This window comes from Oenanthe melanoleuca, chromosome 6 (assembly GCF_029582105.1).
Source record: "Oenanthe melanoleuca isolate GR-GAL-2019-014 chromosome 6, OMel1.0, whole genome shotgun sequence".
Lineage (NCBI taxonomy): Eukaryota > Metazoa > Chordata > Aves > Passeriformes > Muscicapidae > Oenanthe > Oenanthe melanoleuca.
Window position 1 is genome coordinate 31,804,656 of NC_079340.1, and position 16,092 is coordinate 31,820,747.

A 16,092-nucleotide genomic window follows, 5' to 3' on the forward strand; every position below is an offset into this window, starting at 1 on the left:
TTCTCTTGCTTCCTCATGATACCCACCTGACTTTACAGGGCAGCCCTGCTCCTCATCCCTGTGGGAAGCATCTTCCCTTTTATGATAATTTGCTTTCATATCTTCATTTGTAAATGAGATAAATCACCTAAGACACATATTTGCAATGATTCACCATTTCTCATTTAAGCTCCATAAGTCCAGCATCAGAAACAGAAATCTGGACCAGCCCCTGTTTGGGAGAAGTCCAGGCTAGCTACAGAAATACAAGACTTCTCATCTGCCAACTGCTTTACTATTAAAACATTGGGTTAAAAAAAAAAAAAAAAAATAGGAAATTAAGTAATCTAATAAAAATCCTAGCAAACACCATAAATTGAAGCTGCAGAATTTGGAGGCGGAGCTGCAGCAGTGTGATCAGTGACCCTGAGATACTATTTGCCCTCACCAGCTTTGCTGACCTGGACTATTTATTTCCCTGCACTCCCTCCCAGCTCAGCACGGGGCTGGCCACAAACCCGCTCTGGCTCAGCCCTCCTGTTGACACGTGCTTGTCACTCAGACCTTGTGCTCACTGATAGTGATCCTGTGGATGGAGAGGCTGCAGGAGCATTCCTGTCAGCTATTCCTGACAAGGTCCCAACGACATGGAGAGCAGCAGCTTCGCCAGAGCTGTGCCAGGGGGCTCCTGGCACGGAAAGCCAGCTCATCTCTGGAGATGTCACTCTACCAACACAGCAAAGGCTTTAAGGGGCTCATTCACCACCTCCTCTCCATACAACCCTGCCAATCCCAGGAAGGGCAATTTACCCAATTTATTACTAATTATTTTAAGGAAAGCAAGGCTGTTGCAGTACTAAATCTCATTGCTCCTTTTCCCTTATCTGACCGTGCCAAAGCAAGAGGTCCATAAACATCCTGCCTGGGATCCTGCCTCCACCATCAGGAAAAACAGGCAGAAGACACCTTCCTCCTTGCAAGCCCTCTGCCCAAACTCCAAAGTGAACAGCAGAATGCATTCAGAGTGTCAAACTCAGCAAAAAATGACAAATGGGGTATTTAGGAACAACTCATTGTATAAAGACTACAATGAATAGTTCAACAAGACTTTTAAAAAGTCCAAAACTATCTGGGTTTTTAAATATCCATATAACAAGCTTCAAAACATGACTGGGCTGTAACATGCACTTTTATAACCCTCTGCTGACTGGGAAGACATTAGCCTACACTGACAGAAAATATCTGCAGCCATTTGGAAACAGAGTTTAATACTAAATTTGCTTTCACCTTGTGACTGGAATATCCACAGTCAAAGCTACAGCCAAGAGAAGGCTCATCGCTCCTGAAAACACATCCTGGCTGGCAAATACAATTTTCCTGGATTTAGTCAAGGTTTTGCCATCCACTCGAAGCTTTAAAACATTTTAACATATTTCTAACCTCAGCTTATCCCCCCGTGGGTAAGTGTGAACACTCCTGCTCAACACAGTTCAAACATCTACAACCACGACACACTTTCTCATTTTTAATCCTTCCATGTGCCTTACCTTGGCTTCTACTTTTAAAATATAGTTTAACAGAACGAAAACCTCTCAGGCTATTTGGAAAGGAAAAACGGGAAATAAATAAAAATGAAGACAATTTTACAGGTCCTACTTCAGCTAAACCTTTCAGGGCCTTCAATGAGAAGATAATCTTTCTGTGATTATGGCCAAACCCTCTCGTTGCTTGGCAACACATAATTAAGGAATATGTTTTCAGATCCGCTTTGCAAGCTGGCCATTATCAGATGAAATTACTGGAGCAACAAATGTCATCCTCATGCAAATGAGATGGTCGTAGGCAAAAGAAGAAAAAAAAGAAAAAAATAGGGTTGAGTAGCAACACAGAAATGCTGCTGGATTCCTCTTGCTGTGCACTGATAATTCTGATGAAGGGAAGGGGTAATTTCAAATATTTAGAGAACAGGGTTTGCAGTTTATAAACGAGAACCAGGGAAGGAGGAATCTGCTTCCCATGGTGGAGGAGATTGCTCCCAACCCCTGTGCTCTGGAGGTCCTTCAGCCCAGAGCTGTCGCTGCGTCGGCATCGGCCGCTCAATCAGACACAGCGCAAATAAATGAACATATTTGTGTTCCCCACATTATGCCAGTTCGTCTTCTTAGCCACATTTATTTAAAAATACTGCCTGGATGCACTACTTTAGCATCTGATCCATGTCAACACAGAACATGTTGCCTAATATTGAAGCATTTTTTAGAAATCAATACATTACACCAGCTACATAAAGGACCCACAAGTGTGAAAGGACCGGCATTTACTTCCTAGCTGTGTAATTATGGTATGGCAGGGAAAGGGGTGTGCCAAGTGTCTGCATTTTGACAACTTTATCATTTCCACTCACAAAATCATTCTTTATTTAGATTCCTGTGGAATGGCATCACCAGTTTGGCACTGTCTCGATGCCTATAAATGGTATCCCTCTTATTAAAGCTTTGTGTGTGTGTGCTGGTACAGCACATTGTTCAGGAATCGTTTGAATGGGAGTTCAGCTGCGCTGCACAGGGAGAAAACTCCCTGCTCACAGAGTCACTACCAGCAAAAACATTTCAAGGGATGTCTTTCCACATTTTTTTCAAACAAGCCAAGGCACAAATGAATGGATTTGATGAATTCCCTTATATTTCTCTGGGTGATTTTGGGAGTTAGTTTCTATCAGGCTCTGAGTGCCACATCTCCAAAGTGGAGGAGCAGAGCCTGCTCGGATTGTTCAGCTTTTCATCCGAGCAGCCAAGAGCTTGAGCATTTCTAGAGAGAGAAGGAAAGTCTAGGAGCCACCATTCATTTTTATTGTTCCAGTGCTTAATGACAGGCTTTTAGTTTTAAGCACAGCCCTATTACTTTAACAGCTCTATCGCTTCACTTACAGGCATCTTGAGAAGGAAATCAAGGGGTTTATTTTGTATGCCTGATAAAACAGCAAATTAATAATAAGAAGAAAAGCCTTAGGTAATGGCCAAAGGTAAGTTGATTCTCGAATAACACCATTAACTATCTGATGAATTTAGTCAAAACAATGCTAACCATTTCCTCGGAGGAACACATTTGTGCCTGATAACAGCAGTAAAAAGTCAATCTGCAGCAAACCCTGTAGTCCTAATTGCTCAGCCAGCACAGTGTCTAATCTCCTGTTCTCGACAAACAACAGGAACGGCAAGATTAACCCTGGAAGCATTATCTGAGATACCACTCACGTTTAACTGAAGTTGGCTAAACAAATAAAGTATTTGGCATTTAACCACAGAGCAAGAAACAGCACCTTTAGCTCTGCATGGCCAGCACAGCCCTGCAATGAAATCCCCTTCACCTCCTTTTCTAAGTGTCTAATACTTAGGCATGAACCCCCATGATATTTGTGGATTTTTGAGGGGTAAAATAAGCAACAACAAGGTGGTTCTAAACTACCATACGGACTAAGCCCCTCGAGTAATTACTTGGTTCAGGAGACGCCATGGTGGAGACGATGACGGGGGGCCCCGTGCGCCTGCTGAGCTTCGGGTACGGGGAGAGCTGGGCAGGGAAGGCAGGTCCAGCGGGTGCCAGGCTGCTGTCCCCTGCTGTCCCCGGCCGGCGGAGCAGCTGGGGGCTGCTGTGGGGGCTGGGTGCTGGTGATGCCACCGCTGTCCTCTCCCTCTTCATCAGCTCCATGGGCACGGTGTAGGTGGTGGGGTACGCCGTCTTGGGGCTGGGGCTGGCGTGCGGGTTGGCCACTGTCATGGGCAAGCCGACCGGAGCGGAGTAGGCAGAGGGGGGCCGGGGGTGCGTGCTGCAAGGCAGGGGGGTGTTGTATCCCGAACCGGGGAGGAAATGCGGCCCCTGAGGAGCCCCCGTGGGCGCTGGGTAGGTGGTGGTCTCCAGCAGGTGCTGGGTGGGGGCGCTGGATGGCCGGCGGTGCATCTCTACACCTCGTGGGGACAGCGGCTGCAGCGGTGGCGGGTGCTGAACGGTGCCAGGGCCATCGACGGCGGGCACCCCGTACTCTGCCGGGAGCTCGCTGCGGTGGCTGAAGCTGTTGGAGCGGGTCCTGGGGCGCAGTGCCCCGCTCCTGCGCTCCTGTCTCTGCAGCTGCATCTCTGCCTTGTAGTTGTGGGCAATGCGAGCCAGCACGCGGGCCTGCCCCAGGTTGGGCGCCACCGACTTGATGTCGTTCTCCTCCATCATGGCCAGCAGGTTCGGGGAGTCGAAGCCCTGCTGCAGCAGGGCAGCGAAGGTGCTCTCTGAGACACCCTCTGCACGCAGCAGTGCCACAAACTCGGGGTCAAAGCTCCTCTTGCCCTCCGGTACAGGGAAATTGGGGGGCACCGGCGGGTGGGAAGGCGTCGCCACTGCTGCCTCATAGCCGTCGTAGGGACCCTTGGTGCCGGCGCTCTCCCTGCCCGGCCCGTAGCTGCTGCCGGTGCTGGTGCTGGGATCCACCACCAGGCAGGTGGGGGCAGCTTGCCTGGCCGCCATGGCCTCGGGAGCCCGCTCTGCCCCATCGCTGTAGCCTGGCCTGCTGGGGAAGGCGGGCGGCTCTGCCCCGTACCGCGGGCCGGGGGGCTCCGTGCCGTACCACGCTGGGGGGACATCTCTGCCACGCATCCGCTGCCCATCCAGGGCCAGCTTGGGGTCTCTGTAGAGGCGGCTGCCGTCCGGCGGGGCAGGCGGGCGCGCTGCGGCCTGGTCCCAGGACAGCCGGCTGCCCGGTGCTCCGTAGCCCGCCAGCGGCCTGCCCGCCACGTGCTCGCGGTAGCCACGAGGGTCCTTGGGTGACCGCGCCGCCAGTGATGGGTCGCTGTAGTAATCCTGGGGCGGCAGAGAGCCCCGGCCCGCCATGGGTGCCGGCCGGTCGCAGTAGGTGAAGTCTGGCACAGAGCCCTTCCTCAGGGGCCCTGGCGCGAAGGTGGCATCCTGGTATGGGTACGCCTCTTGCTTCAGCTCCGCACCGCCCTGCAAGATGATATCATTCGCCCGCGGTGGCTCGTACCAGCCGCCCTCACCGCCATAGGTCAGGGAGCTCCTCCGGCCCGGCGCCCTCTGGTACTCGAAGGCGTTCTCGCTCTCCCAGTTTCCCTCATACCAGCCGGCCGCGTCCCAGCTCTGCGAGCGGCCGATGTTGGGGTGCTTGCTGGGGATGGGCATCACCACGAGGCCGCTTGCTCTGGCTGACACGGAGAAGAGGAGGCGCCTTCCTTCTCATCCAAACCGGACCGCGCCGCTCGAGCCCTCCCGGGACTTCAGACAGCACCAGCCGGCGGTTTTGCCTTTCCCGTGCCGCCTGAATTATTAATCGCCGGTAACCTTAGCCGGCACAGCATGCGGAGGGGCTGCCCTGCCGTGAGCTGCAGCCGCGCAGGAGAGCGGCCGCGCTCGGCCCAGATGCTTTATCCTGTGCCGCTGGGGACGGCGCGCACATGGACAACTGGCCCAGCAGTGTGCGGGGATTAGGAGCTAAATAAAACCACTAAAGCCCTCGCTCCATGTGACATCATTTTAGCCCGATGAAATCTCACGCACTGACCCAGCCAGCAACCTCAATGCAATTTTTCCCCAGGGGAGTGATGTCTTTTTTTTTGTTTGTTTGTTTTGTTTTTAATGGTTTTTTTTAAACATGTGTTTCCTCTCCCCCCTCACGTGCTGGGGAGGATTCTCCCAGCACCCACCGGGGGTGGTGGATCCGCTCGGCCCCGCACACGCGCATGTAAAAATAAAAAAGAAACCTTCAGTGTCAGCTCAATCTTAATCCAACCTGATGAAATGCTAATCCACTGCACACAGCTAAGGACAAATTAAATGGGAGCCAGCAGACAGGCCGAAAAAAGGCCAGTGCAAGATATTTGGAATATGAGAGAGATTAGAAATTAGGTATCTGTTTAGCACTCTATGAATATTATAATTTGCGTTAGAAATTACTTTTTTTTTTTTTTTTTTTTTTTTTTTGTAATTTCAAATTAGCCATGCTAACTAGGCTCTAAAAAGATTTTTTTTATAATATTACCATAATACTCAAATCCTTTCATCATCCCAGGACAGAAAATTGTGGAGGTGTAATCTGGAATGTATAATTTTAAGACCCTAGCACAGGTCATGGAGAAGGAGGGGAGGATCAAAGGATCTAAAGCCTGGCCTAACAAAGCAAAAAGGAATAGTAGACTTTTGCCCATTATCTCCAGCTTCCTTTGGAAAAAGTACATGTTTATGAAATAGGAAAACACTCAGAAACATCACACAAAACTCAATTTGTACTGAGCAGTATTTCAACATTCATGTGGATTAAGGTTTTTTTACACTTAGAGTGGGCAAAGAGATTTAGATGGAATCACAGTTCAGAAAATTGTTATTTGGGAAGGTAATAAAAATTTCCATATAGAGTTATTGTTTTCAGAAGAGATATTAAAATGGCTCCCCAAAACACATAACCCAAGCTATGACAGGCTGCTCATACTCAAATATTCCTTTCCAAAGAAGGAATAGCTCAACTGCTCCTTATTTTGCTGACCACCGCTACAGAGGCAACATTTTATTTTTTGAATTAAAAAATGCAGATGGGAACAATTTTGCCTTTCTCAGCTACAATCACAGATTTCTTCCCCTCCAATACACCCCCTTCCAGGACAGACCCACTGAAAGGAGAAACAGTCACCTTCCCTGGTCTGTTTGCAAGACAGCTTGAGCATTTTTCCCAGCTAATCCACAATAAATGTTTAGTGCACAAGCCATCACATGATGGACTACTGTGCTATTATGATAGCTAAATCACTAATACAGTCTAATGCTTATACTTGCCTATCATACTAATACCTCTGGGCTATATTTCTGACCCAAATACTGACAGGATCTTTGAGTAATCCCTAAATTTCTTTATTGCAGTAAATATTACAAATCCTCTTCAAACATTCTCTCTGCCAATTCCATCCTCAAGAATCATGATCTTGAAAATTATGCTGGATATTACACAGACATGCAAAACATGGGCCCCAAAATATTATTTATGCAATTCTCAGAGAATATCTGATTGGCATTATACTGAATTAACTAACAAACTTCAGGCACACTGGAAAATTTCTTCTTTTGTGAGAGTCAAGATGGGAAGACACATTTGTGGCTTAGAAATAAAGCAGTGAGTATTTTAACCAACAAAAAACATTTTATTACAACAACATTTTGCTAAAGAATAAAATGTATTCCCAACTGGATACAGTAAGATTGGTGCCATTTGTTCTAAAGCAGCAGAAGAAATCTACCAAAAATGTATATGACAAAATAATAAAATCTTGGTCTGTAGATCAAGGACATCTTCCACCATTGTCTACAAAGAAATTACTAACAAACAGTCACCATGTTAAGCCCTGGCTGACAATGGAAAAAACCATGCCATAGAGAAACGAAATTTCAAAAATGCTGATTTTCAGCAACTGCAAGGGAAGTCAGAAGAGAGCTTGAAGCATTCACTACCTCTGAAAAAACCAAGGGCTTTAAGAAGCACACAATGAAAACCTCACCCAAACCAACATATCTGTGACTGGCGGCCGTGCCCTGCCCAGAGCACACATGGGAGACAGCAGCACCCAGAGAGACACCCCCAGACTGCCTCCATCCCATGCACAGGAGCACATCTGGGCTCTGAAAGCCACCCTAGCATCAGCCACGGGCAGGAGATGTGCTTCTCTTCCAGCTCTTCACAGAGGCCAGGAAACCCTAACTGGGGACCTGCCACTGAACACTCCTGCATATGGATGGGTTACCCCTAAGTGCGACCTCAGCAGAACAAACAGATTATTCCTGTGTCCAAGCCAAGCAGAGGCAAACGCCTGCAGGACCAGGGGCTGCAGGATTTGCACATTTCCTTGCAGCCAAGGACCAGATGATCTCTTTGGAGGGCTCTGCTGGCCCCAGATTTTGTTGACCAAGAGCTGTATTCAGTGGGGAAGACGTGGCCAGGAGCTATGGAGCTGGGCTGCCTCCTGTGCCACCATGGCAGCAAAGGAAATGTTACACCCCCAGTGAACCAGGAAATGAATAAGAAATGATCAGAATTAAATATTTATGGATGGGCAGAAAGGGTCTTGTCTTTTTCTGCTTTTTCAGTTTTAAAAGCAGCCCCCTTGCAAATTCAAGCAGCATGGGCAGCAGGGTAAGTGAGGTGATTGTCCCCCTCTGCTCCACTGGTGAGACCCCCACCTGCAGTGCTGTGTCCAGCTCTGGGGACTGACACACAGGAAGGACATGGAGCTGTTGGAGCAAGTCCAGAGGAGGCCACAGAGATGATTCGAGGGCTGAAGCACCTCGGCTCCGGGGAAATGCTGAGAGAATTGGGCTTGCTCACCCTGGAGAAGCTTTAGGATGATCTTATCACAGACTTTCAGTACCTGAAGAGGTCCCCCAAGAGAGCTGGAGAGGGATTATTTAGAAGGGTGTGGACACAGGGAATGGCTTCCCACTGCCAGAGGGCAGAGATGGATGGGATACTGGGAAGGAATTGTTCCCTGTAAGCGTGGTGAGACCCTGGCACAGGGTGCCCAGAGAAGCTGTGGCTGCCCCTGGATCCCTGAAGTGTCCAAGGCCAGGCTGGACAACCTGGGACAGTGGAAGGTGTCCCTGCCCATGGCAAGGGGTAGAACTAAATGAGCTTTAAGGTCCCTTCAAAACCCAAACCATTCCGTGATTCTACTAATTCTATGAAATGATTCTGTCACTATTTCTGCATCCAGACCCAAGCAGGATGGCCAGGAGAAGATACAGAGGCCCTGGGGTCCAACCTGATGTAACTGCTCCCATTGTGTTTCTTGGGAGTGCAGGAAGCACCAGCACCCATATCCTCAACATGAAGGGGAGGCAAGGACTGTGGAACAGGCAGATAATTTATTCTCCCTTTATCTTTTAATTCTAGAGGTATTTTGGAAAAGGAGAAAAAAAAACACACACAGAAGAAAAAAAAAAAAAAAGCTGATCAAGAGATTAAATGCCCTGGTATTTCAGATCACGTGAAAAATGCAGAGTTTTCATTTAATACCCTGATTTTCAGTTTAGCATTGATCTCATACATGGTAAATTTGGCCACGATATTTGGTTACAATGCAATGACCACAGAAGTCTGCTCTGAAAAAAAAGGTGATGACAGAGTAGAAGAAAGGTGGGCCCATTGTTGAGACACTGCATTCAAAACTGACAGCAAGAAATCTGAGCCTGGAACCCTCTTGCAGGGGATGTGAAACAAGCAATGCTACAAAGTGCTGTTCTCTTCTCATGAGGAAAGTGTTTTACATCTAAAACCCAGGGTACAAAATCAGCAAGCTAAATCTGCAACACAAATGTGTAAACAACATTTTTTGGAGTCTGTAGCATTGACTCAGGAGAGGTTGGCTGCAAAATTTCATTCATAATGGTATAAAACATTTCATTACCTATTCTGAAAGCATGCTGCTGGAAAAATTATTCAGTGCAGCAAAATAATACAGATTTGGATTAGTTTTGCTTCTTATTATTGTAAAATATATTTCAACTATAAATTTAAATCCTGTTTATACTGGGGAAAAATATTTTTAATGTAGATTAAGATGCTGATGTTTTCTCCCCAATTATTTTCTTTTGGGAGAGAGTGGAACAGAAACAATGTGCCAAATGTAATTTCTGGCAAAAACTGTAAGATGCAGCAGTCTGAGAAAGGCTATTTCTCTTTCAAAGGCAAAGGAATCCTACCTCTGGTAGTGAAAAATCCTCTGGAGAACAAATACATCTCTTGTTAATGGAGAGAGCAGGTATCAGGACACCCAGCCTTTATACCTCGCTGTCAGAGAGTAAATTACTTAATTTCTTACTTGCTGATTCCCCTTCCATCAAGAGGGAAATAATAATATACACCTCTCACACTCGGATGGTGTTAAGATTAATCAGTGTTTGTCATATGTTTTCAGGTGACAAGGTACAAAGCTACTGGGAGGATAAATGCTCCTGCCCTCCCTGCCTGGGCTTTCAAGGACTGTGTGTGATTGTGCCTAATGACCCCCAAAGCTCAGTTGCCTCTCCTGAACATCCTCCTCCCATGTTCAGCTTGCAGGATGCCAGGGAAGCAGAAATGAGCTGCTCCATACTGTGGATGCTACGGAGAAGAAAAGGAATGGGATGCAGTATGAGTAATGCACACACACACACACATGCACACCAACCGAAAAGAAACAAAATTAAAAAGAAAAATGGGAGAGGAAAAGCAGCAAGAACATGTTCCAAATCCTTTGAAACTACCGCATTTGCTAAAATTTGGCTCTGCAAAATCTCCCTCACAGTGGCAATAAGCACTCTGCCTAGATGGACTTTTTAACAGTCTCCTGAAATTAAGGGAGCACAAAGAGAAAATTAGCAGGATTGTGCTGGAATAATTTTCAATAATCAAAGGAGCAGCACAGCATCTGAAAGCACTCAGCGCTTGAAGCCCTGCCACATGCTTTTACCAATTTCCAAACCAAAAGCATCGATGCTTTGTAACTCCAACAAAACGCTCACAAACACCAACTTGGTGCCTTACAACAAAACACTCTGAAGATCAGCCGGTTATTAAACAATCATTGCCTCATGGAACTCTGCATTTTGATGACTTTAAAGCAAAAAAACCAAAAGCTTATGTCCGTTTGTAACTCGATCTGCCGGCGCTGGGATAGAATGTGCCATAAGCATTGGCGTGACAGGCTGCAGGAATGCACCAGCACAGGCTGCCCTCAAATGTGACACACAAACTGGGACCAGTGACTGGGCTCAGCCACCATTCCCATCAGTGACATACTGGAAAATGAAAGGTCAAGAGGACCTTGACAAATGCACAGCAAAGAACCTCCCATGCCAAAGTCAGCAGACCTTTCCTCTCCAGGGTGGTGATTCCATATTGCAGTGTCCTTCTGAATCACTCCCCAAGAATTCCCCAAAAAGCCCACAAGGCAATGTGAGGAGAGAGGATGCGAGGCCTTTTCCACTCCCACCAGCCAGCATTGTGCTGAGAAGGTGCATGGAAGCAGCTCAGGAAAAGAAATGAGAAAAGAAATGACCTTTCCCTTTATCCCTGTGGAGCTGCCTCTCCACAGCTGTTTTGTGCTGATCTCTGGATGGAAGGGGCTGGATGGAGCAGATGTGCTCCTTCCCATCCTCATGGCCAGCCAGCCATGCCTGCATCACTGCCACACAACAACTCTCCATCTGGATATCCCCTTTCACAGATGGGTGCCTTACCCCAGTTTTCCCTATGGTAAGAGGGAATGGCTGGAGCTGTGTCAGTGGAGGTTTAGGTTGGGTATTAGGAAAAGGTTCTTTCCCAGAGGGTGGTGGGCACTGAACAGGGAATGGTCACAGCTCCAAGGCTGCCAGAGCTCCAGGAGGGTTTGGACACCACTCTCAGGGGAGCACAGGATGGGCTTGTTGGGGTATCTGTGCAGGGCCAGGAGTTGGACTCAGTGATTCCTGTGGGTCCTTTCCAGCTCAGGACATTCTGTGATTCTGTGAATTATCTTAAATTTATTTCAGAACGAGGTATGTGCCAGAAGCACCCCAGTGGGAATGTGATAACTTATCACCTCATGTTATCCTGCCCCCTGCAAAGCCTTGGAGGTTGTCCTGAGAAATTGTAGATATCCCATCCAAGTGTCCAAGGCCAGGTTGGACAGGGCTTGGAGCAATCTGGGACAGTTGAAAGTGTCCCTGCCCATGGCAGGGGTGGAACTAGACAATATTTAGGACCCCTCCTAACCCAAACTATTCCATGATTTGCCATCCAGGAATAAAATCAAACTGCAGGTAACAAATGCAGGAAGGCAGGAATCATCTAAAACACACTTGCAACTAAAAAAGAGAAGAGCAGCTGTAAAACACACTTTGAGCCATTGGAATGAACCTTACAAGCTCTTCAAACTTCAATCAGAAACCATTTTGCCTTTAAGCATGGGGAAACTCCAATAAAAGTTGGCAGAAACAGCACTGTCACATTCCTGCACCAACAAAGGGATAATAAAAATATCAGATGTATCCCTACAGCACACAGCCACACAGTCTCAAGGACTGCAAAATAAAAATCAATCTGGATGCTGAAGGGCGGGTGAAAAGCAGCAGACAAGGTTCATTGGGCACATCCCTCAACCATTCGCAAAGATCTAATCTACCAATGCTCTTAAAAATAATCCTCTGGAAATCACATCAAGCACCTTGTCTCCAAAACTGGGTATTAGACTTTGAGGTCAAATCTCATCATTTTTAATAAGAATTCAGGATCAAGATTTGAACAGCATGCGTAATGAAAAGCATGGGAATTATATCTGTCCCAGAAAGCAGTAGAGAAATACACTGTTAAATGAATATATATTGTAAATCTGCACTCTGCCATGCATGCCTGGGCTTTGCATAGAAAATAATTAATTACTAGACTGTAGCACGGGCCTGGGGAGATAAACAGGCTGGGGTTCAGGGTGCCTCTCTGCCTTACTTCCCCTGATGATGCCACTACAAACTTGAAACATGGGCTTCTTTTTCATACCCATCACAGCTAAAAAACAAAACCAAACTGGAGAAAATATTACTTTAGCTAAAGAAGCATTTATGTCTTGCTTTTTCAAAAGACTGGTCTTTTGTACTGCTGTATTGCAAGCCATCAAAAGTGAGCTGTACCTTACTGTGTTCCCTCACCATTCTTGCTCACAGACATTTGCTGAGTCAATCAAATATCTGCATCATCATCAGCAGCAACACAGGTTTTTCTCAAAAATGGGTGTCAATCTATACTAAGGCTGTTTTGTGAACTTAACCTGTTTACTACTAAGTTTTGAGGTGCTAGATGGCAGCAGAGAGTGTTTTTAAATAAAAATTAAAAAGATAATTAAAAAAAAAAGAAAAACAAAATTAATACTGTTAAGCTAATGGGCTGTATAAAAGTGTCACTAAGAAATGATCAATGTCCTTCAATTTTAAGAAATACAAAACCAACTCAAAACTTGCTCTTTGAAGAAAGCTCTCTAATGAAAACCTTCACTGTTTTGGCACTTCGATCCATTACATCTGTTTGTGGGGAGCAAAAAATATAAAAGAGAAGTTGTGTAATGTGTTTCCCTGCAGCTTTATTTTAGTATAGCCAGATGTCCTACTCCTGTCAAAATATTTACCAGCAAATATTCAGGAAATCAGGATAAATTTGAAAAGACTGATCCAGATCCAAACACCATTAGTCCCTGAAATAGTGTAATTTAGGAGTCAGATGTAAGGTTTTTTTTTCTGGTATTTTGAAGGAAACCCCATCCTGTTCTCATCTGTCCCTGTGGAACTGATCATTTCTCATCACATATTTGGAAGCAGCCAACTTCCACCCCCTGGATGCTGGAGGCAGCTTCTGCAGCATTCCAGAGCTCGGGAAGAGGCGCCAGGGCTGCCCTGAGGCCCTGCTCCAACAACCCCTTCCAGTGAATATTCTGGGAATATTATCAATTTTCTGAATAAGCTTTAAATGTGGGAGAGGATTTACAGTAAGGAGAAAAAAAAAAGCCCAGATACGATGACAACACGTTAATCCCTAAACCAGTTAATTTAAACGGGAAATGTGGTAAGGATGGAAATTAAGTTGATGGTATTGAAGTCATCAGCTGTAATTGTTTCTTAATTAATGACACGAAGTTGTAAAGCGTGTTACACGGAACCTTGTCTGCAGGCTGGGGAAAATGGAGAAATACAAGGCAGAATTAAGAGTTAGACATGTATTAAGTTCCCATCAATGTGGGTTTAAACACAAGGAGAACACAACAGAAGTGTTTGTTCCTATTTTGGTGCATATGGCCCTCAAGCCCAGGGAAAGGGGAGCTCCCCCTCCTGCAACAGCTTGAGCCACACATCTACTATGATGCACACCAGATTAATGGAATTTCTGTCTGTAACCTTATCTAAATGTGTCTTACTCCTGCCTGGATGCCTGGGGCATTTTGTCAGGCTGGCCTCGTGTCTGGCTCGAGCCCTACATCTTGTCATGCACATTCCCCTATGGAATATCACAGGAGGGAATGTACAGGAAAAACATTCACACAGGACTGGAAGCTGCTGCAGCAGCCTGTGCATCCATGCAAGGACAACAGCACACCCCTGGATACGAGCTCCATCCCAAAGCACTAAAAGGACTCCTACAAGCATAGAGAGTTCTTGATTCAGCACAGCAAAAGGGCTGAAAACCATGGAATAAGGTCAATAAGCTTGAATAATATCTGTAAAACCACTGAGGTCGCTTATTCATCCACAGGATACTGTCCAATTTTTAAAAAATTCTTAAAATTTTAACAAAACCTACTAATGACATGTAATTCCAAAATATGCTATGCTTCTATCAGAGAAGAGATAATTAACAGTATTACTTTTCACTGGTTAAAAGAGGTGTAATACAGATTTAGTATGAATTTGAAGCAATTTTCTGAAACCTCCATAAAACCAAAGACTTAATTTTGGAAAAGCAAAACATCAGGAGCAGCCAGACAGATCTTCAGTTTGCATAAATCAGCACAGGGTGCAGTGGCAGAAGATCTGACAAGCTAATACTGCTTTTTCTCTAGGCTAAATGTGGTAAGCAACCCTTCATTAAAAGCCTGATAGTTTATGTTCTTTGAGGTGGAAACTTAAAAAAAAAAACTACAAAAAGCTTTATTGTGGGGGGGAAATCCTTGTACTGTGTTTTTATATTCATGGAACAAAGAAACTCAAATCCACTAGATAAAAAAGGTCTACATTTATTCAAAATAAGTCACTTTTACTCAGGACAAGCAGCTTCTTCCATGCTTGATATCATCTTTAACTCATTGTTTCTCATCAAATGCCTGGTGGTGATAAGGATTTCCTGAGATAATAAGATTCTATTTCTCAGCAGAAAAAAATAAGTATTATCAGATACTACTCGGTGTGCAAATTTGCAAGAATGGAAGAAAATTTCTCCACCCAGGCATCAAATGTACTCATTGTGGCTACTTTTACATTATACAAAGCAGCAAGAATTGGAGGCAGCCACTGTCCAGAATTGTAGTTTTAATGTGTATTTTCCCTTTTGTTTCCAGGAGCAAGGTTCCTCTATCTTTTAGCATGAGTGGATTGTGGCTATTCAATGAGAACCTATTCCATAGTCTGCTGTGAGTGGTGTGTGAGCCCAGACCTCAGGGACACATTGTACAAATACTCCAGAAAAGCCAGAAATACCACAGTTCTTCAGGGGCACTTTTGTTGAGGGTTAGTGTGGGTTTCTTTTAACAACAAGAAAGTGCACAATAAGCAATAATTGACATTGTGATTATTAAGTCCACTTCTGTGGAGGATAAACTGAAATAAAGAGGTAAAAAGCACCCCTGCCATAGATCCAGCTAGGTACGAGAATGCAATGGTACCTTCCATTACATAGTGCATTTATTTAAATATCACTGGACATGGTCTGCACTGAACTTCTGAACTTCTGTCACAGGGGGAGGAGTGGAAAACAAAACTTCTGTCCACTCTTGAAATGAATTAACCAGCCTAAAGCAGCCACAGCAGAGATAACTTTGGTGATGTTGAAAACATCAATTCCTACCCCAAATTCCCTTCCCCATTTCACAGAGTCATTGAGGCTGGAAAAGACCTCTGAGACCATGAGTCCAAGCTGTGCCAAATCCCCACCTTGTCATCAATTTAGTCCTGCCTTGGACACCTGCAGGGATGGGGACTCCCAACCTCCCTGGGCAGCCCTTTACCCACCCTGTAATTCCATGATTCCAGCTGGACAGTGTGCCATGGGAAGGTGCCTATTCAAGGTCTGCAAGACAAATTATTGCATCAAGCACTCAGACCCACCTAGGAGGCTTCAGTAGCCAAGGCAGGGTCACATTCCCACTGTGAAACAAGGATTTGTGGAGAGTCACAGCCACACACAGGTCCTACAGTGACCAGAAGGTAAATACATGAGGAATTCCCACAGGAAGCATGACCACAGAAGCCTCAGCTGAAGAGGACACCAGGGTGCCACTCAGAATGTAAGGCAGTAAGTCAAAAAGCCAGAGACTCGTGCATTAAGCACTGAAAAGGATTATGTGACTGTGCTGGCATTTA

General features: G+C 45.7%; 1 protein-coding gene across 2 annotated transcripts in view; it reads right to left on the reverse strand.

The window, feature by feature from the left end:
• The window catches only part of CTBP2 (C-terminal binding protein 2), a 128,983-nt gene that overhangs the window by 33,534 nt on the left and 79,357 nt on the right, over window positions 1-16,092 (reverse strand). The gene's annotated exons all lie outside the window — the stretch shown is intronic.